Source organism: Squalius cephalus (assembly GCF_949319135.1).
Source record: "Squalius cephalus genome assembly, chromosome: 3".
In the NCBI taxonomy this organism is placed as follows: domain Eukaryota; kingdom Metazoa; phylum Chordata; class Actinopteri; order Cypriniformes; family Leuciscidae; genus Squalius; species Squalius cephalus.
Window position 1 is genome coordinate 5,422,426 of NC_137124.1, and position 23,510 is coordinate 5,445,935.

General features: G+C 39.0%; 1 protein-coding gene and 1 long non-coding RNA gene across 2 annotated transcripts in view; one reads left to right on the forward strand and one right to left on the reverse strand.

Moving 5' to 3' along the window:
- The window catches only part of ndrg2 (NDRG family member 2), a 65,413-nt gene extending 60,591 nt beyond the window's left edge, over positions 1–4,822 (reverse strand). Inside the window, exon 1 of the mRNA XM_079865980.1 lies at positions 4,254–4,822. The gene's annotated coding sequence lies outside the window, so the exon portion shown is untranslated. The remainder of the gene's footprint in view (positions 1–4,253) is intronic.
- Positions 4,823–9,192: 4,370 nt separating this feature from the next.
- LOC307155384 lies at positions 9,193–20,465 on the forward strand. Its single transcript, XR_013820504.1, has 3 exons — positions 9,193–9,545; positions 19,123–19,322; positions 19,521–20,465. It is a non-coding gene; the product is annotated as an uncharacterized lncRNA (long non-coding RNA).
- Positions 20,466–23,510: the final 3,045 nt, after the last annotated feature.

A 23,510-nucleotide genomic window follows, 5' to 3' on the forward strand; every position in this document is an offset into this window, starting at 1 on the left:
ATCTTTGTACCGTCAGGAGCAGATCCACAAACACTCAGTGACCCCTGTGACCTCTGGCTGTTCACTGATCTGTTCATCACGACAGTTACAGGTTCAGTCTTACACTGGGAATATCACACGCTGCATTTACATTCAATACATAGAACAACAGAACAAATGGATGGACGGGTGGATGGAGGGACAGACAGAAAGAATGATAGAATAAACAAACAAATGACCATCCGTCCATGGCTCGTTTGTTCATTCTGTCTGTCTTTCCATTTCTTCATTCTGTCTCTGTCTGTCCATCTGTTTGTTTGTTCATCTATTCATTCTGTCCGTCCGTCATTTGTTTGTTCATTCTGTCTGTTTGTCTGTCCATTTATTCCTTCTGTCTGTTTGTCTGTCGTTTGTTTTTTCATTCTGTCTGTCTGTCCATCTGTCTGTTTCTTCATTCTGTCTGTCCGCCATTCGTTTGTTCATTTTACTGTATCTGTCTGTCCGTCCAACCATGCATTGTTCTATCTGTCGTTCAGTCGTTGTATCTATTGAAAGTAAATGTACCATGTGACAGACAGACAGACAGACAGATAGATAGATAGATAGATAGATAGACAGATAGATAGACAGATAGATAGACAGATATATAGACAGATAGACAGACAGACAGACAGACAGACAGACAGACAGACAGATAGATAGATAGATAGATAGATAGATAGATAGATAGATAGACAGATAGACAGATAGACAGACAGACAGACAGACAGACAGACAGACAGACAGACAGACAGATAGATAGATAGATAGATAGATAGATAGATAGATAGATAGATAGACAGATAGATAGACAGATATATAGACAGATAGACAGACAGACAGACAGACAGACAGATAGATAGACAGATAGATAGATATATATACAGATAGATAGACAGATATATAGACAGATAGACAGACAGACAGACAGACAGACAGACAGATAGATAGACAGATAGATAGATATATATACAGATAGATAGACAGATAGATAGACAGACAGACAGACAGACAGACAGACAGATAGATAGATAGATAGATAGATAGATAGATAGACAGACAGACAGACAGACAGACAGACAGACAGATAGACAGACAGACAGACAGACAGACAGACAGACAGACAGATAGATAGACAGATAGACAGACAGACAGACAGACAGATAGATAGATAGACAGATAGACAGACAGACAGACAGATAGATAGATAGATAGATAGATAGATAGATAGACAGATAGACAGACAGACAGACAGACAGATAGATAGATAGATAGATAGATAGATAGATAGATAGATAGACAGATAGACAGATAGACAGACAGACAGACAGACAGACAGATAGATAGATAGATAGATAGATAGATAGATAGATAGATAGACAGACAGACAGACAGACAGACAGATAGACAGATAGATAGATAGATACTCATACAACTGATAAATGAAAGTTTAACAGATGGATAGTTTCGCTACAGTCATTAGACTGTTGAGCCGAATGAAATATCTCTTCTTCTACTCATTGCCTGTCTAGTAACTATGTGTTGTTCAATCACTCACAATGATGAACACATGAATGATGAACACATGAATGATGAACACATGAATGATGAAGCCTTGAGTGCTGTGAGCCCACCACTGGCGTCTCTCTTTACCTGTACATGCCCAAACCCTGAGCAGATGCTGAGACCAGCAGCTCTGACATCCCCAGCTGTGAACGAACATCACATTAACAGACTCGTGCCTTTAAAGGGACACTTCATCTAACAATTGAGTTATGTAATTTACTAACCCTAATCTTGTTTTAGCATGAAAGGAGACTAAAATGGGAGATGACTCACACTGTCAAGCTCCAAGCAAGACGAGAAAGCACCATGAAATACAACTAGTTAACCATATTCTGAAGCTATATGCTATATTTGTATGAGGACCAGACTGAGATGTAACTTAAAATTCAATGAAAAATCCTTAATAGGATTTTTAGTTTTGGACCCCGACTGTTGGTCTCTATCTGAAATGTGGTTTAGGGGGTTCAGACTAAGAGGGATTGATGACATCGACCGAAAAGAAAAATCGTTTCAGAGGCGGAGCCAGTTATTATGTAAACATTATCACACCAGAAAGAGTGTTGTTACATTGAAAATCAGCTGGATCAAGTGTGTGTGTCACCAAGCAACACACAATCTGACAGCCTGAGCTCAGACCAATCAAATTAGAGGAGTAGAGAGAAAAAAACACTAAACTCTTGATGAAAGATTAAAGGGGTGGTTGATTATGATTTGACTTTTCTAACTTTAGTTAGTGTGTAATGTTGCTGTTTGAGCATAAACAACATCTGCAAAGTTACAACACTCAACGTTCAAAGCAAAGGGAGATGTTTGCTTTTAAAGAAATTGTTTTTTAAGGACTACAACTAACGACTGGTAGGAACTACACGAGCTTCCTCCCGGGTTGAAAGCTCCGCCCTCTGTTCCGGGAGCTGCAGCTCATTTGCATTTAAAGGGAAATGGTGCGTTTTTGCTCACCCTCAAAAAGTGACAATTTTATCATGCTGTATAAACATATCTGTGGGGTATTTTGAGCTAAAACTTCACATCCACTCTCTGGGGACATCAGATATTTATTTTAATTCTTGTGAAAAGGGCATTATACCACCCCTTGGCCTTTAAGACAAACACTGATAAATCATTCACAATAATGTATTAATGGTCCATTATGATATTATTTTTACATCAAATCTTCAAAAAGGTGTTTTAACATAACCATAATCATAATGTGACTGTTTTTAAATATGCAAATTTGAGTGCTGTGAATATTTTCTCCAAACTTATGACTTAAAATGTATACTCACACAAAGATATCGCACAATTCATACTTATTTCTAGCAGTTGTGAGTTTACATCTTGCAATTCCAATTTTTTTCTCGCAAATCTTTTTCCCTCAGTATTGGACTTGGAATAGAAGTAAGAATTGCAAGATATAAACTCACAATTGCGAGAAAAAACTCAGAATTGTTAGTTATAAAGTCAGAATTGCAAGTATAAACTTGCAATTGAGAGAAAAAATATTTATTTCACAATTGAGAAAAAAAATTCTGAATTATGTGATGCAAATGCAATTGCAAGAGATAAAATCAAAATTGTGAAGATACAAAAATGCAATTATCTTTTAAATTATTTTGTTTCATGGCGGAAACTAGATTTTATAGGCTACTCCAAACAAATGGCTTGAACATTCTGAGAACATATTTTTTTTTAATTCATTTTTTTTTATCATTTTCAGAACTAAATGGAACATCAGCAAAACGTTCTTAGAACATATTTTGGTAGCTATTTTTGGAGCGCAACAGTGTGAATGAGTCCATTTTTGTAGTATGGAAACAAGTAGAGTTAATATAGCATATTATTTATTTTGCTTTACGTAAAGGGGAAAAAATGACGTTGAGTAAATGGCAGATTTTTTTTTTTTTTTAGGTGAACTATCTCTTTAAAGCTTGTAGTATGACTCACTGGATTTTAAGACCCCAGATAAACCCCTTCAGTGTATCTCAGTGAGTCTTTGTGTGTGTTTTCTGCGTGCAGTCGTGGCTGGAAAAGGCTCTTGCGGGTTTGTCTGGGCCCGCGACACACCTCCCTTTGACATTGACACACATTCTCCACAGCCACGGCGCGTAAGTTCTGCAGAACTGCAGAAAAGCCCACGGCTGGAGCTGCAAGCCCGCTGCGTGAGCCAATGTTTTTATTTCACAATTCAAGTTCGCATCAACAAAAAACAACACGTATGCATCACCCCTGCGCAAATGCATGAACAAAGACCATCATCAATTAAACCACTAGTAAACTGACATGTTAAGTGACGTTGGCGTACTTAAATCCACCAAAAACACTGGAAAAAAAAATCTGGGTTGGTTTCTGTAATGCTTGCAACCTTAAGGTTATTCCGTCCTGGTTCATTTTAAGCGAGCTGATTTTAACGCAGCTCTATGTTTACAAGTGTCCAGCTGCTGGAACTGATTAGGGTCACGTCGCATGTGTCGTTTAAAACGGCACGATCAGCTCTTATTGTCTATGAATATTTATATTTAATTCCTTTGTGCACAACAAATCGTGACCGTTCGTTACGGTCAACACATTGTTGCATGCATTTAAAAACATAGGCTACGCGATGTATAGGACAGTCCAATTGCATACATTAATGCTGTTATAAAGAAAAGCGTTTCTCAGAAAATTGCACTTACCTTGCACTTAAATAATTATGATGTCGGCGTGCCCAATTTCCCTAAAATACAAAAATAAGCAAAAGTCGACAGTCCTTTGTCTTTGAAATATATGTATTTTTCACAGTCTTGACCCTGGGTGGCTCCCAGTGCTCTTGCGCTCGTACTTTCTTTCCAGCGGTGTTTGTTATTTTCTCTCCCTCTTTTCCCCGCTCTGTATTACCCCGTTTTTTTGTGCTTTCTGTAGCCACAGAAAAAAAAATCTTACAAAAAAAAAAATGTGGAGCCGTCAATCAAATAAGTCGACTTGAGTTATGGATGGGGGAGCGCGAAATTATCCATCGAGCTCGAGTCGTCGGTGCTGAGGTGTTTGAGGACAGTTATGTGGCGTATGTGTTATGAAAAGCTATTTCTGTAGCCAACCCTCCAACATATCTATACTCGGAAGCTGAATGTCAAAGAAACCCCGTACTTGAAAAAGGCTCCCCCCTTTTTTTGGCAATGGTTCGCGCCCGTTGTTGAAGCGCCTGGTGGAACAAAACGCGTTCGCATTCCAAGGTTCTGGTTACAGTCTGAAGCAAGAGCTTCGTGTGATTTGGGGCGCGTCAGAAGATATAAATACACTAATCTCTCATTTCATGCAGAAATGTATGTATATGAAATGCAAATTGGGTCGAGGAATGATTTGGAAAGCCGAATGAAAAGGGGACGCGCGTCATCCTCTGAGTCCTCTACATAAAGCTCGCTTCAGGCAGTCCTGTTGAGATATGGATGGAAGAAGACACATGCTCAATTGAGACACACAACACCGTGGTATTTGTAGTTAGACCAAAAAATATCACAATTACATGCTAACTATGATCAGTGCAGCTATTCTAAAACATAGGCTATATGCCATAAATAATTTTTAAAACTTTATAGATGCCAGGTGTGATTATAAGGCAGATTTCTTCACTTCACTTAGTTTCACATGCAGTGCATATTTATTTTGGCCCTCGAATTAATAGGTTAGCCTACAGCATTCACTCTGAGTGAACCCAGATGATTACCGGAAAAGTTTTCCAAAAATAATTATATCCTCATTTTGACTCACTTTCTTCTGCAGAGCACAAATATATTCTGGAAGCTTGTTTCCACCGCAGAATAAAAATCTCACAATTTGACTTTTTATCTCAGAATTGTGTAATATAAACTCACAATTGCGAGAAAAAAGTTAGAACCGTGTGATATAAACACACAATTGCGGAAAAAAGTCAGAGTTGCATGAAATAAAAACGCAATTGAATGATATAAAGTCAGAATTTTGACACATAAACTTGCAATAAAAAAAAAAAAACAGTCTTTTTTTACCTTCAGAATTGGACTTTATAATTCGCAATCGCAATTGCAAGAAAAAAGTCAGAATTGCGAGATGTAAACCCACAATTGTGAGATAAAGTCGCAATTATCTTTTAAAATGTTTTATTCTGTGGTGGAAATGTTGGACCCCATTGATTTTCATTGAATACATTTTTGATTTTTCACAGATTTTTAAAACTATCTTCTCTTTTGTTCTACACATTAAGTAACAGATTTGGCGCATCAGGTGTAAACAACGTTTTTGAATGAACTGTCCCTTTAAGAAGTTTAAAGCTACGCTGTGGGGATTGGGTTCAGTGTAGATTAATTACAATTTGGATCTTACTTAAAATAGATTTCATGACGATGAAGTCTGTAATGGTTCTTAACGATAATCTCCCATAAACCATCCAATATGGCCGTTATCAAAGGTAACACTCAATGCAGTAACACCAAAATCACTACTGTGTGAAAGGTCAACACAAACCTGCGGTTGCAGTTTCACTCATGCATGTTACGCAAGCTGTGTGAAACATGCTTAATAAGGAAATTAGTGTGAATCTACAATATTTCTACCAAAATTCTATGGTTCCAATTAGCCTTATTATAGTCAAATGCTTAGCTTTGATATTCATGTGCAGCCTTTAACACTGAGCCACGTGTAAAGCTCAGTTCAGCGGGTTCACTCAGTCCAGGAACATGTTGGGAAATATTCAGGGTCTCACCGGTCCCCTTAATTCAGCTGAACTATGGGAAGTTTCAGACCCCCGTTGCACAACTTGAACCTCTACGGAAGATAACACTTAACTGACCTCAGAACTGTGCCTGTACACTCATGTTAAACCAGCTGTTGTTCCACCTTAAACACATCGATGAGATTAGGCCTACCTTTTAACTTGACTTTTGCAAAGCTGCAGTTTCAAAATTACGCATTTCAAGTCAACATGAAACCAATTTTTTTTCTGTAATGTGGCGTATTATTTCCCATTCAGGTCGTCTGCGTTCGTGAAATCTCTGATGGAGCGGCACATGATGGACAGAAAGGAGATTCTCTTAAAGAGAGGGAAGAGTCTATCTAATGCAAGAATACAGCAGCCTGGTTTCTGAAAGCACAGCTGGATCTCACTGACATGATCATTGATCAAATGCCAAAAAAACTGGCAGCTGTGGTTGCCAGAAATTTACCGTAAAAATACGCTAGCATCATTTTAGGTTTTACAGACTTAACTTAAATTTACAGTAATTATTTTTTTTTAATTATCTTATATAATGTTAATTTACCTACCTATTGAAGTACTAATCCCTGTTTTGCACCATAGTAATACACTGACAGCCACCAATCACGGCAGTGTTGAGAGACATGATGAATCGAAGCTCATCACAAGCGGCTTTTCCACAAGAAAGTTAATATTGATATATAGAAGCTGCACAGTGTCATTCACACAAACACTAAACACCATCATGGTAACACACATTCAATAAAAAAAAATGCAATAAACATTCATTTAACAACATTAAATGTAACATAAGGCCCTAATGTATAACTGATTTTGGGAAAAACTATGAAGAAACAGTTATTTCAACAAAAATATATCAAATGTGAAGTGTCACGCAGGGAATTGTGGGAATGTCAATTTATGGTTTTTCACTGTAAACTGTACAATGACGTTCTTTTTCACTTCCAAAAACTTTACTGTATTTTACTGTAAACATACATTAAATGTACGGTTAGATCTATCACAGTTATTCACTGTACATAGTACGGAAACTTTCAGTTAACCAATTAACAGTTTTTAACCGTAGCATTTTTACAGTCTTTTACTGTTAAAATCACAATCACTTTTACAGTGATTCTCTTTACGTCTTCGCAATGTGCCCTTCGTTTTGAAATCCATGGAGGGTTAAATTAATTTGATGGTCGACTTTAGACATACTAAGAAAGTTTGCAACAACATGTCAACTAACTCTCCTTAGCGTATTAGTAGCGTATTAGGAGAATAAGTTGACATGTAGTTACAAAGTTGCTTATAGTCAGTAGAATGTCTAGAATTACATGTTATTTTGTTTAGTTGTCTGTTCAGTATCATGGGAGAATCGTGATCTTTATTTGAAACAAGAAAATCATGACTCTCAATTTCTCCAGAATCGTGCTGCTTTAGTATGTATGCATGCATGTATGTATGTATCAGGGGCGTTTCCTCCAATGAGAAATAATTAAAAATATAAAACAACGCAAATATTACAAAATGTGACATTTAAAAAGTGTATACATCGATCGTTTTTCTAAAGTAACACTGTCCAACAACGACACCAGCAGGTCCATTGAGAGTTCTCAGATCCGCTAATGCATGTGGTAGGTTTAGTGGGGGGTAATTGAGGCTACGTTTACACGTGGCCGGCTATTTTCATAAACGGACATTTCACCCTCTCCGCTTTCAAAAATAACATTGTGCACACCTGTCAGTTTTCTGAAAAGTGTTTGTTTACGCGAACCTGTGTACACTGTAAAAAATTTCTAACCCTCCCAAATCAAAAATTTCAAGTGACCGATAACATCTAATTAACACTTGAAATTTTTGATTTGGGAGGGTTAGAAATTTTTTACAGTGTATATATGCCGTCAAGAGCATGCCAAACCTGTAGGTGGCAGTGTAACGAGAAGTTCAAGCCCACGTTAGCCAATCAGAATCCTGAAAATAGCAACAACTGCAACGAATCACTTCCTCTTTCTGGTCGCACTTCTGACGCAGGTACAAGTTCTGCCGCATACTGTGACGTCGGCTGCCTAAAACTTTTCCAAAATCTCCACTCTGGCCGGAGATTTTAGAAAGAATCGTTTTCAGAGTCGAATTCTCCATTTGCGTGTTAACGAAGGGCATGAACGAAGGGAAATGTCTCAGTTTTTCAAAATAACGTGTGAACGGGCCTGAGAATGGATGGATGAAAGTCACGTGAGAGGAGGCAATCACGCTGTGATTGGTTATGACTGGCTCACGTGATAAATCCCGCCTCTTGTTTTCGTGTGTGTTCCACGTACAGTAAAGTGCAACATGTGCAGTCATATCGGCTACATACAATTATAATGAGAACATCATAATTGTGTGTTTGGGACATGGATTTTAATGGTGAGATTTTGTTTTTTGTAATCAGGCTCTCAAAAATGATATAAAAATTTGGATTTAGATTTATCGGCTTTCAAATAAAGAATTATCGGCATCGACCCAAAATGTTCACATCGGTTCATCCCTACTTAGATATCAGCGCTTTACGTTGCGTCAAAATCAAACTTGAAAGGGCCTGAAAATATGACGACTGTGGGGGTTTAGTGAGCAATGGGAAATTAAAGATAGTGACCAGTGTTTACCGAGCATGAGGACAGATGATCCGAAAATAAGCTGACTATTATACAATCTGTTATTAAGGAGAAAGAAAATGGAGTTTGATGAACTGTAGACAGATGATATGATACATGTAGACTGTTTACATCGTGGAGCTATTTCAGTCTTACAGAGCGCTTGCTAGAAATAAACGTGACCTATAGAAATTATCAAACAATGTGACTCAGAGCGGCTAAGGTTACACACACAACAATGCATGAACACACAAACACACACACACACACACGCACGGGAGTTTGGCAGCTCTGTTGTGGACTCAGGAAAACACTTCTCAGTTTCAATGCTGTTGTGTTTCGAGCTCAGCGGTCAGACGTTTGGACGGAAAGGGAGTTTTATTATGATTTTGATAAGGATTTATCTTTGTGAGGCGTCATTCCAGAACACGGGGAAACCTCTCGGGGTATTTTAGGTCACTGTTATCTACCAAACACACGCAGGCCGTGCAGTTGAAGTTGCTTTAGACTAAATGTGCTGTTGAAATGATAGGTCAATTAAAGGGAAGGTTCACCCAAAAAAGTCTGTTCATTTTATGTTCCTCAGAAGAAAGAAATGCATTCAGGTTTGGAATGATATTAGGGTGAGTAAATGTTTGTTTGTTTTTTTGGGTGAACTGTCACTTTAAGAGTTGTAACTACTTGTTTTATTAAGCGATTTAGTGCCCGCCCACTTTTGGTTCTGAAAGTATGTAGTCCGTTAATTTTTCCCATAAGGATTTTAACAAAAGTCTGTTCGTTAAAGAGGTATTAGTCATGAACCAAATCAACCATGAGGTGAACCGCAACATTGAACTTTGACTTGAAGCAAAAAAGTATTTGGAAATCAGACAAAAGTACAAGACTGTGAACCTAATGACTTTGGTGTGGAAAAGAACTGCAATCCCATAATGCATTGAGAATGACAATTGAATTACAAACTATGGATAGATATAAAACTACTGATTTAAAGATGATTATTGTGTGTATAGAAACAATATATTTTATGTTTAACGTTTTAAGTGGTTTTAAGTGACTGACTCTGTTGGGTAATTTGCAGTGGGCGGAGCTCTTTTGATTGTGATTCTCTGATTGGTGGGGAAATCCACTGGTGAACAAGGTTAATTAAAAAATATGCTGAATTAATGTGCACTGATGGCTTCAACAAACATTTACTATGAATTAACAACCTCGTCATTCACAGTAGTTCTGTCTTTAACGGTTAACGTTATCGTTCAAAAACACAAACTTTTATTTCGGATGCGATTAATCGCAATTAATCGTTGCCCAGCACTACTTTAAGAAAAAGAAGAAAGCACTGACCGCACAAGTGTATTATCTACAGTAGAGCTTTTAAAGATAATTTTCAGGCTGTTAAGCCCATTATCAGCAGATATTGTGTGTGTTTGTGAACAGCGTCACTGCTCTGGAAAAGGGAAGTCAGTTTTCCTGCTTTAGCTATAGATTGAGGGAATGATCCTCTCCTCTGATTGGCTGCTCTGGCAGTGACATCACTGCAGTGGCTGACCTACATTAGTACAGCAGTGACGTCTCAGACTCACACACACAGTTAGTCAGCACGGTTTATTCACACAGATCTCCTCAAATAGGACACGACATCTTCAAACTCTGTCTAATCTCCTGAGATTCTGAAGTCGAGTCTGTCAAACGCTGAGAAGCAGATGCTCTCTCACACACTCACACACACACACACACACACACACACACACACACACACGGTTACTGTCACGGATGATTGCGTTGCATCAGAGAAAAACACTGCATTATCCAGCATCAACAACACAGAAAATGACCCAGAAATCACAAAGACGAGCGGATATTGACAAAACCGCTATTTCATAAACAACTATTACTGATGAAAAGGCCCAGGATGGAGACTGTGTGTTCAGAAAAGCAGACTAGCCATGCTGCAGTATTGTGTGGAGAATACTAATTTTCCATATGCACAAAATACCCAGGTGATGCAGGGTTATGTTTAACTAAATCTAAAAAAATAATAATAATAATACTTGAAATAAAATAACAGTTAACTGAAATGAAATAATAACACTTTTTAAATAAAATTAAAATGTAATACATAAAATAAAAAAAAACAATTCAAAATATTAATAAGAACAATAACAGTATATTAATGATTAACACGGTTTAATAAAATTTGCAATATGCACAATTAAAAGTGATATATGCCATTATACTCTCACCTAAAGTATCATTAGGAACACCATACTAATACTGTGTTTGACCCCCTTTCGCCTTCAGAACTGCCTTAATTCTACGTGGCATTGATTCAACAAGGTGCTGAAAGCATTCTTTAGAAATGTTGGCCCATATTGATAGGATAGCATCTTGCAGTTGATGGAGATTTGTGGGATGCACATCCAGGGCACGAAGCTCCCGTTCCACCACATCCCAAAGATGCTCTATTGGGTTGAGATCTGGTGATGTGGGGGCCATTTTAGTACAGTGAACTCATTGTCATGTTCAAGAAACCAATTTGAAATGATTCGAGCTTTGTGACATGGTGCATTATCCTGCTGGAAGTAGCCATCAGAGGATGGGTACATGGTGGTCATAAAGGGATGGACATGGTCAGAAACAATGCTCAGGTAGGCCGTGGCATTTAAACAATGCCCGATTGGCACTAAGGGGCCTAAAGTGTGCCAAGAAAACATCCCCCACACCATTACACCACCACCACCAGCCTGCACAGTGGTAACAAGGCATGATGGATCCATGTTCTCATTCTGTTTACGCCAAATTCAGACCAGGCAACATTTTGTCCAATTTTGGTGAGCTTGTGCAAACTGTAGCCTCTTTTTCCTATTTGTAGTGGAGATGAGTGGTACCCGGTGGGGTCTTCTGCTGTTGTAGCCCATCCGCCTCAAGGTTGTGCGTGTTGTGGCTTCACAAATGCTTTGCTGCATACCTCGGTTGTAACGAGTGGTTATTTCAGTCAAAGTTGCTCTTCTATCAGCTTGAATCAGTCGGCCCATTCTCCTCTGACCTCTAGCATCAACAAGGCATTTTCGCCCACAGGACTGCCGCATAATGGATGTTTTTTCCTTTTCACACCATTCTTTGTAAACCCTAGAAATGGTTGTGCGTGAAAATCCCAGTAATTGAGCAGATTGTGAAATACTCAGACCGGCCCGTCTGGCACCAACAACCATGCCATGCTCAAAATTGCTTAAATCACCTTTCTTTCCCATTCTGACATTCAGTTTGGAGTTCAGGAGATTGTCTTGACCAGGACCACACCCCTAAATGCATTGAAGCAACTGCCATGTGATTGGTTGATTAGATAATTGCATTAATGAGAAATTGAACAGGTGTTCCTAATAATCCTTTAGGTGAGTGTAATGTGATTTCCATCATTTGACATTTAAATATGCTAAATAGTATTTAGCATATTTAAATGTCAAATGATGGAATTTAGTAAATACTATGGAAGCTTGTTTCCGCCACAGAATAAAAAAAAATAAAAAAGGTAATTGCGGCTTTTTATCTCACCTTTCTACTTTTTTTCTCACAATTGTGAGTTTACAGCTCAGAATCTCTCAGAATTGCATGATATAAAGTAAGAATTGTGAGTTATAAAGTCAGAATCGCATGTTATAAAGTCAGATTTGCTTGTTATAAAGTCAGAATTGCATGTTATAAAGTCAGAATTGCGAGATATAAAGTCAGAATTGCGAGATATAAAGTCAGAATTGCATGTTATAAAGTCAGAATTGCGTGATATAAAGTCAGAATTGCATGTTATAAAGTCAGAATTGCGTGTTATATAGTCACAATTGCGAGATATAAAGTCAGAATTGCGAGAAATAAAGTCAGAATTGCGTGCTATAAAGTCAGAATGGCATGTTATATAGTCGCAATTGCGTGTTATAAAGTCAGAATTGCGAGAAATAAAGTCCGAATTGCGAGATATAAAGTCAGAATTGCGTGTTATATAGTCGCAATTGCGAGATATAGTCAGAATTTCGTGATATAAAGTCAGAATTGCGTGTTATATAGTCAGAATTGCGTGTTATAAAGTCAGAATTGCGTGATATAAAGTCAGAATTGCATGATATATAGTCGCAATTGTGAGATATAAAGTCAGAATTGTGTGATATAAAGTCAGAATTGCGAGATATAAAGTCAGAATTGCGAGATATAAAGTCAGAATTGCGAGAAATAAAGTCAGAATTGTGTGTTATAAAGTCAGAATTGCGAGATATAAAGTCAGAATTGCGAGAAATAAAGTCAGAATTGCGAGATATAAAGTCAGAATTGCGAGAAATAAAGTCAGAATTGCGAGATATAAAGTCAGAATTGCGTGTTATAAAGTCAGAATTGTGTGATATAAAGTCAGAATTTCGTTATATAAAGTCAGAATTGCGTGATATAAAGTCAGAATAAATGCATTATTAGAACTGATTAATGTAATATATATATATACTGAATACTGAACGTGTTTCAGTTTATTATAAACACATCTGGAACGCACTGGAACTGTGTGGGAGTTCTGCTGGTTCCGAGATCCACCTGTCAACATTCTAAACATTCCAAAGCGTGTGTGAAGCTCTCGACCTTCTGATGAGGTCAAACACACCTTCACTAAAGCGCTGGACAAACCAACGCATGAAGAAGAGAAATCAGAAGCATCTCCCGCTGCATTTCATCTTTCTGTATTTTGAGCTGTTTTCTGTACAGTTCTCAATGTGGATAGACTGAGGAGAAGTGTTGTGGATGGAGCTGGTAGATCCAGTTTCATCTCCACAGAGCTTTAATCTCACAATGTTGTCTTTGTCTTCCTCTCCTTCACGGATCTGGTTTCTGTTTCTCTCGTCTTTTATTCTCTCGCACAAAACACACACATTTAATCCCTTCACATGACGGGCAGCTGTCAATCACCAGAATCCCTCAATAAAACACACAACACGCATATCACAGGTTTACCGGAAACACAATGATGAGTCCTAAAAATTAGTCCTAAAAATGTCAGTTATGATATGAAGGAGTTCAGAAATGCAGACGTCACTCTTGTTTTCAGACAAACTGACTTGAGAATGCAAGAATGAGGCATTTCTCAATAAATCAGTTTCTTTAAGTTTCATGTGCTTTAGTGGCGTGACGCAACATGTTTGCCAAAGCATTAAATTAAATTTAAAGTAAACCAGTAATATTAACAAATAATAATAATAAATTGAATGGAATATCTAAATATCAATAGGGCAAATACAGTAAACCAGTAATATTAACAAATAAATAAATAATTAAAGAAAAAGAAAAGAAAAAAGAAGAAAATTAAAGAAAATGCAAATGAGTAAACCATTGTTGACATATAAAATAATACAGTAAAATAAGCAATAAAATAAATATAATTAGTGCAAATACAGTAAACCAGTAATGTTGAGAAGTAAAATAACAGTAACGCAAAATGATATATCAATAATTTAAAAATGAAATGAATAATTTAATTTAAATGAACAATTAAAATGCAGATTAAACAAAAAAAAAAAAAAAATAATAGAAATATTACAAAAGAATAAGTAACTTGAGATTAAGTAAGATGACAATCATCAGTTTAGTGATCAACTCACTTTCTCATACTGTAAACACTCAGCAGTTTTCATAGTGCCCTAGTAAGTGTTTCTGTCTTGTTCACTAAAGCGCTCTTTGTTCGCTCTCATTTACATTCTAGCAAGTCATCCGTAGACCAGCAGCGGCTCAATGCAGAAGATCACACACAAACATGCACACATACACACAAAACACACACTGCACTGCAGTCACACTTCCTAAAGATCATGTTATCCAACAGCACTGAACAAACACACACTCACTCACACAAAACACACTCTCGGCCAGGAACAAACACTGTCTTGGCAACAGCACTGCACACATGACCTTCTCAAAGAAACACACAGGTATTTCAACACACACACACTGTAGCTCAGACATAAATCACCTCGAGACCCAAACATCCTGAAGGATCTCCCAGGCTGCATCAGTGTTTGTGCATTTTTCACCAAGGTGTTTGTGTTGTTGCGTTTCTGGTTTGGTTAGTCGATCTCCGTGTCTATTTGTCTGTCAGTGTTAAGAGTCTCTAAATGAAATGCATGTCACATCACGCATGTATGAGAGTGTGTGTGTGTGTGTTTGCATAGACTTGTGTTTGCTGAACTGTGAGAACTGTGCTTTGGCAAACATTGGAGATTTAGTGTGATTGCAGAAACTTGTGTAACTGTTTGTAACAGTGTGTAGTTGTGGGTGTGTTGACCTTTGGTTATTTAAGCAAGTGAATGTGCAGGTGCAGTGTGTGTGTGTGTGTGTGTGTGTGTGTTGATCACTGATTTCAACTGATTTTCGAGTAATTACCATTTGCCAGAGGCCACATAAATACACATAAATTGCATAATTTTCAATAAAAATAAAAATGAATAAGATTTATTCATGTTTCGTATTATTAGTGCTGTCATTTGATAATTTTTTTTACTAGATTAATCACATTTTTTTCTGAGATTAATCGGCATTAAAAAAAATGTTGCATTTTTAATATACACTGCTCAAAAAAATTAAAGGAACACTTTGAAAACACATCAGATCTCAATGGGGAAAAATTTCATGCTGGATATCTATACTAATATGGACTGGGTAATGTGTTATGAACGAAAGGATGCCACATCGTTTGATGGAAATGAAAATAATCAACCTACAGAGGATTGAATTCAAAGACACCCTGGAAATCTAAGTGAAAAAATTATGCAGCAGGCTTGTCAATTTTGCTGAAATTTCATTGCAGCAACTCAAAATGGTACTCAGTAGTTTGTATGGCCCCCACGTGCTTGTATGCATGCCTGACAACGTCGGGGCATGTTCCTAATGAGACGACGGATGGTGTCCTGGGGTATTTCCTCCCAGATCTGGACCAGCGCATCACTGAGCTCCTGGACAGTCTGAGGTGCAACCAGGTGATGTCAGATGGACCGAAACACAATGTCCCAGAGGTGTTCTATTGGATGTAGGTCAGGTGAGCGTGGTGGCCCTTCAATGGTATCATTCCTTCATCCTCCAGGAACTGCCTGCATGCTCTCGCCACATGAGGCCGGGCATTGTTGTGCACCAGGAGGAACCCAGGACCCACTGCACCAGCATAGGGTCTGACTATGGATCCAAGGATTTCATCCCGATACCTAATGGCAGTCAGGGTGCCATTGTCTAGCCTGCAGAGGTCTGTGCGTCCCTCCATGGATATGCCTCCCCAGACCATCACTGACCCACCACCAAACCGGTCATGCTGAACGATGTTACAGGCAGCATAACATTCTCCACGGCTTCTCCAGACCCTTTCCTTTCTGTCACGTGCTCAGGGTGAACCTGCTCTCATTTGTGAAAACCACAGGGCACCAGTGGCGGACCTGCCAATTCTGGTGTTCAATGGGAAATGCCAATCGAGCTCCCTGGTGCTGGGCAGTGAGCACAGGGCCCACTAGAGGACGTCGGGCCCTCAGGCCACCCTCATGAAGTCTGTTTCTGATTGTTTGGTCAGAGACATTCACACCAGTGGCCTGCTGGAGGTCATTTTGTAGGGCTCTGGCAGTGCTCATCATGTTCCTCCTCGCACAAAGGAGCAGATACCGGTCCTGCTGATGGGTTAAGGACCTTCTACGGCCCTGTCCAGCTCTCCTAGAGTAGCTGTCTGTCTTCCTGGAATCTCCTCCATGCTCTTGAGACTGTGCTGGGAGACACAGCAAACCTTCTGGCAATGGCACGTATTGATGAGCCATCCTGAAGGAGCTGGACTGCCTGCGCAACCTCTGTAGGGTCCAGGTATCGCCTCATGCTATCAGTAGTGACACTGACCCTAGCCAAATGCAAAACTGGTGAAAAACAGTCCAAAAAGATGAGTAGGGAAAAAATGTCAGTGGCCTCCACCTGTAAAACCATTCCTGTTTTGGGGGTTGTCTCACTGTTGCCCATCTAGTGCACCTGCTGTTAATTTCATTAACACTAAAGCAGCTGAAACTGATTACCAACCCCCTCTGTTACTTAACTGACCAGATCAATATCCCAGGAGTTTAACTGACTTGATGCTATTCTCTGATTAAAAAGTGTTCCCTTTATTTTTTTGAGCAGTGTATTTCATAATGTAATAATTTCAAAGTTAATTTAAGAATATTTCAAATATACATAAATGTAATAAAGTTATCAAACAGTTTGCACTGCATAAATCATAAATAGATTATCTTTGTCTTGGCTTGAATGGTTTAAAAGCATTTGCATGAATAAGAGCGTGATCATATAAGGTAACGCTAGCTAAAGGATGACAGAAAAGACGGATGCTGCATTAATGGCGTTAAATATTTACCACTGAGTCTTCTCCTCACATTTCTATCAGTGACGCTTATTCAACTACCCGCGTCTACTCCCTGCGCTGACATCAACAGCACAACTGGGTTGTAGGTTGAGCTTACAAATAGGTTGAAATTTGTATGATATATGTTGATTACACAATGTTGATTGTGTTTCATACAAAATCTAGCAACTGAACAACCTTGGAATAATATATTGATGTGATTATTCATATAACAGGGCTCCAGACTAACTTTTCCACTAGTTGCACTGGTGCTACCAACTTTCTCAGTTGGTCGCACCAGCATTTTTTTTTTTGCTACATGCCATGGGATTAATCAATGCATGCTGATGAATAGTGGTCTTAATCTGCATACCCTAGTTTTGCACTGATGTAAAAAGACTGACAGTGACACAAGACCTCATGTTAGCAAAATGTTTTAATCTTTTAACTATCAAATAAAAAAACATGTATGTTCTTTACGTGTATGTTGGCACATGTGCTCTCGTCATCAGTTGTGTCTGTGTGCTGGCTCGTTGGCTTGTCCTTTCCACCAGCATCCTTGACCTCCACACTTTGTTTTTTAAAGTATTCAGCAATTGACCTTTTCTTTTTTATATGACTTAATTCCTGAATTCCTAATTGGCGCGTTTCACCATCAGTGTGCAATGCGCGTGACGTGTACGTTCGTTAATAAATAAACTGCAAGTGTCTTGCGGAAGAACATTGTAGCCAGAGCTAATGTCTACGTTAATGTCTATGGCGAGTCATGCAGGCACTGGGCAACTCCGCAGCCGAGCCGACCCCGGGATAAAATAGTCAGAACATAAACACTTATTATAGGCGTACCGTATAGTGATTCAGGATAAGTCAAAAACATGGTTTGGAAAATGGATTCATGATGTACTCATTCATTTTGAACATAAGTTACGGACTGCAGCAGCTGCTGATACAACGGCGTTCTGTTGCGCATGCGTAAATTTAACTGAGTAGTACATGACCATGCACTCGCACAAATGCGACCACATAAAATTTTAACTCGCACATTCTCAAAAAATGGCCACATATGCGACCATTTTGGTCGCAGTCTGGAACCCTGATATAACGAGGTTTGGGCCATACAAATTACGGGAGTTTCCCGGGAGAAATAACAAAACGGGAGGGGTGGTGGGAAATGGGTGTGAAATACGGGAGACTCCTGGGAAAAACGGGAGTATTGACAGGTATGGTGTTCACTACTCACTGCGCCTAATGTGAGCACACTAAATGTGTCCTCTGTATTTAACCCATCCAAGTTAGAGTATGGGTTACAACACTTGCCCTTCACGTCACCTTCAATCCTCCACAGGTCACTTTTCGGCGTAACCTATTCTTACCCTCCCGCATGTCCTCTTTGGTCTCATCCACAATTCCTCCCCTATTCAGCGCTCATCACTAGATACTAAGTGCTTTGCCACATTTTCATGAATAAAACAACCACCATCAGCGGTCAAATTTCCACACCACAAACTGACACACTTATCTTAACAGCAAAAACACACATCCACCCCTCCTTCTCTCCATTATCAGAGGCAGAAGTCTCTAAACTTGATCCTATCCCTTTTCATCTCCTTCAAGCCATTTATTCTTCAGTTGTATCCACACTCACTCATATCATCAACTCCTCTCTTCACACTGGTGCCTTTCCCACAGCATTAAGCAGACTCGGGTAACCCCACTGCTTAAGAAACCCACACTAAATCCAGCACTTCTAGAAAATTACAGACCCATTCTCTCTGAACGAGTCGTTTTCAACCAAGTCTTCTACCTTTCTTGCACAGAACAACCTCTTGGACAACAACCAGTCTGGTTTCAAAAGCGGACACTCAACTGAGACTGCTCTCTTATTGTGGCTCTGAGATTCACTTCTCATCTTGCTGGATCTGTCTGCTGCTTTTAACCACCAGATCCTCCTTCCAATTCCCCAAGACGAAGGGCATCTCAGGAACCGTACTCCAATGGTTCATGTCTAACCTCTCAGGTAGGTCCTTTAGGGTGTCGTGGAGGGGTGAGGTGTCTAAGTCACAACATCTAGCTACTGGAGTGCCTCAGGGCTCAGTGCTTGGACCACTTCTCTTCTCCATCTACATGACACCATTAGAAGCTGTCATTTAGAAATATTGTTTTTCCTATCACTGTTATGCTGACGACACACAACTCTACCTCTCATTCCAACCAGATGATCCGACGGCTCGCATCTCAGCCTGCCTGACCGACATTTCTTGCAGGATGAAGAACCGCCACCTTCAACTAAACCTTGTGAAGACAGGGCTGCTTGTGGTCTCGACCAACCCAACACTTCATCACAACTTAACCATTCAGCTAGGTTTGTCATCCATAACTCAATCCAGGTCAGCCAGGAACCATGGAGAAGTGATTGATGATCAGTTGAACTTTATGAATCACATTGCTGGAACTGCCCAGTCCTGCAGATTTGCCTTACATAACATTAGGAGGATCAGGCCCTTCCTCTCAGAGGTACACAACTCCTTGTTCAAGCGCTTGTTCTCTCCAGACTGGACTATTGTAATGCTCTCCTGGCTGGTCTTCCAGCTTGCACTGTCAAACCTCTGCAACTGATCCAGATGCTGTAGCTAGAGTGGTCTTTAATGAACCAAAGAGATGCACGTCACACCTCTCCTCACAATCTTGCACTGGCTGCCAAATGCCACTCACATCAAATTAAAGGCACTGATGTTTGACACTGGCCCTGCTCCTCTTTACCTAAACTCACTACTTCAGTAGTGATTATTATCTTTCTAGCATGTTATATGTTTGGCAAGCTATTCAACCTAAATAATGGAGTTCATAGCTTTTCATTTCTTAAACAACCAGGTAGGAAGACACATCACGGCCATATTCCAGGATGACAATGTTAAGATTCATCAAGCTCAAATTGTGAAAGAATGGTTGGGAGGAGCATGAAGAATCATTTTCACACATTAATTGGGATTGAAGGTCTTTGGGATGTGCTGGAAGAGACTTTACAGAGTGCTGGACTCTAGCATTGTCAATATACTGTAAGATCTTGACCAAACATCAAACATGTGATGTTATTTCCATTGACACTTAAGCATTTGCCTATTTAAATCCAAAACAGTAACACTGGGCACTATACATCCATAAAAAAATAAAATAAAAATTATTAAAAAAAAACTTTGCTTCGTGTGCTGTGCTAGACTAACTGGCAATAGTCACAGCACTTGCATATTGTTGCCCTATTGTTGGTTTGATTGCTTCTATTGCTTCATTTGTAAGTCACTTTGGATAAAAGCATGAGCTAAATGAGTAAAGACAGACATGTAGATAGTCTGGGGAATAAAGGATGGAGAAAGAATAAAGGATGCAAAAGAGAAGAGATACAGGGGAGGGGGAGAGAGAGAGACAGAGAGAGCGAGAGATCACTGCACTGGAATGATCGTGAGCAGTGGGGCGTCGGATGTGAAGCGCTGTACGCACACACGCACAGCCACACACACACAGAGCTTCATTAATGAATATTCTTGTCCGGGTGGCATGCCGTACTGCCATCTGTGGCATGTTTCACGCAGTAATTGTTCTCTTCATCTTCATTTCATCGGTCCTCGTTCTATCTCCGCATCTGAAATCGAGCAGATGTGCGTCACAAACTCAATTCGTTTGATTGTTCCTGCGTCCGTCTGCTTCCAAAGCACCAAGAGAATGACAGAGTCACTTCATTCGCTTGAAATAATCCCAATTTAATTAAATTGAACTGCAAGTTAATTTCATACAAGTCTTGTTTAACGTTGCTCAATTTCGCTGTGATCTAACAGGAAGGAGATCATAAAAGAATGTAAAATAATCTTCTGAAAGTAAAAACAAAAAAAAGTAATACATGTGTGATTCCCCCAACAACTGCTCAACCAAATAAATGTTCTAAAATAACATTATAAAGTTAAGAACAAGAAAAAATTCTGAGGATTGGCCTAAAACCGACCTAAAGATTACACACACTTACAAGTAGTAAAAACATATGTGAATTGGTTGAGAATAGCATAAATACAGCAGATATAAAAAAAATTTTAACCATGACCAACTTTGAACAATTTGTGGCACTAAAGGGTTTGAATAACTGGGTGCAAAATTGACTAGCAAAATTGAGATGCGAACAAGAAAACCAAAAGATACAATGGCTGAATCCAAAATCACCCCCTAAACCCTCAAACACTATTCCCTAACATTAGTCCACTAATACAGTTCACTTCGAGCGTACATCGGCCGTACACTCATTGCAGTGCAATATGGGATTGAATGAAATGTCCACTTTTTTCAGACACCACTACAAATGATTGTCCCCTCAAACAATGCCCTATTTGAGGGTAAAGGGGCCAATTTCAGATTTAGCCAATCAGTGCTTGTCAAACATACTTTGGCATTCATGAAAGAACATTGGAGCAACATGTAAATCCTTCATCTGATACTGTGGTTGTACATCAGCCGGGAACATTCTGGGTCAACACTTTTACAGGCTCCAGGCCTAAACAGAAAGTGTTTCGAGCGGTTTGGGTTGTGTTTTAACAGGTCCTCTAATTTTGCAGCGACAGACAGATTGAGAGATGAATGTAGAAGGTGGTAAAATGCAAAAAAAACAAAAAGAGGCTAGTCTAGACGTGTTTGTCTGAATCTAGTCTTAACTTCATTACACAACTCACATCTGTGTCTTAAACATTCAATTGCATGCAACAAATTGCAAAGGGTTCTCAAAAGAAGAACTGAAAACCAATCGCAACATTGAAGCTGCTCTGAAACTGTAATGCCAAGCTGCTTTAACTACAGTCAGGGTCTTCTGAAAAGTAGTTTGCTGCAGGCCTTAAAACAATGAGATTTCATTTCGGACGACAGCAAACAAACACAAATTTACACCAGATCTAATAAAACAAGAAAACCAAAAGCCCTACAGAAATCAGCGATGGATGGCAGTAATAAACTCACCATCCAGAAAGATTACATAAAGTGCAGCGTCTACAGGGAACGCCATTAAATGACTCAAATTAATCAGTGTCTCTTTTAATTAGTTCATTGAAATGAAGCAAATCGTTTCCCTAAAGTGAATCAACACGATTGAAGGCCTCACTCAAATGTCGGTTTCAGCTTGTTCTAAGGCTGCATGCAATTAAATCCAAAAAAACATGGCATTTGGTCACACTACATGGCTACTTGTTGGGGGAAAAGAAACATTATTGGAAGGACTAATAATTGGAAAACAATTAGCAGTCTAATAAGCTCCAATAACAGCAAACACGTCATGAACATTTGTAGTTTTATTGAAACTTAATACACAGACCAAACAAAAGACAAACAGAACAAATGAAGAAAACAAAACAGCTGCAAACACATCTGGTATTTATCAGAAGCAAACTCACCTTAGTGTCACTGTACACAAATACAAACCGATAGGTAAAATTACGTTGACTGTACAATCCAAACTTATTCTCACGCACTCAGTGACCCCTTATGGAATATAAAAAAGGTTTCCTTCAATCATACAGTATTTCTGAGAGGTTAAATAACAGAACTGGGCCACACTGCCGCCCACTGGTCAGCACGAGTAATACATTTACTCCAAAAATGAGTCCTAGAGGAACATTGTTGAGCTTGAACCAACACACACACACACACACACACACACACACACGATTGAACTCAACTTCACCTACTGCATGAGTTCAGGGTCCATCAAGAGCTTCAGGAGAGTCATTTGAGACTAATATGAGCCAAACCAATCTAATAATTGTCTAGTGTGTGTTGGGAAAGAGGACTACAATGAACAGTGCTTTTAGGATCTGGACAGAAGGGTTTCACAACCACAAGAACCATGAACAGCATTGGAGAAGAAAGACGTTCTTGGGTATTAAACGCAATATCTTTCTGCACAGGCTGGTTTAAAATGTGAATGACCTCAAACTCAAGCCACTGTTATCATCATTAATTAACGCAGTGGTCGAAGACTTTAAAAACAAAAAAAAAAACAGAAGGACCTGAACGTGTCTGAAGTGGGAACGCAATTGCCTTCAAGGTTTCACAATCCAATTTGTTTGTACTGGCAGAATACGGTTAGTGCAAACATATTGATAAGGTACAAAATGCACGTTAGTGTCTCTTTAAGATCTAATATCTAAATTTGATGCATTCTGATTGGCCCTATCAA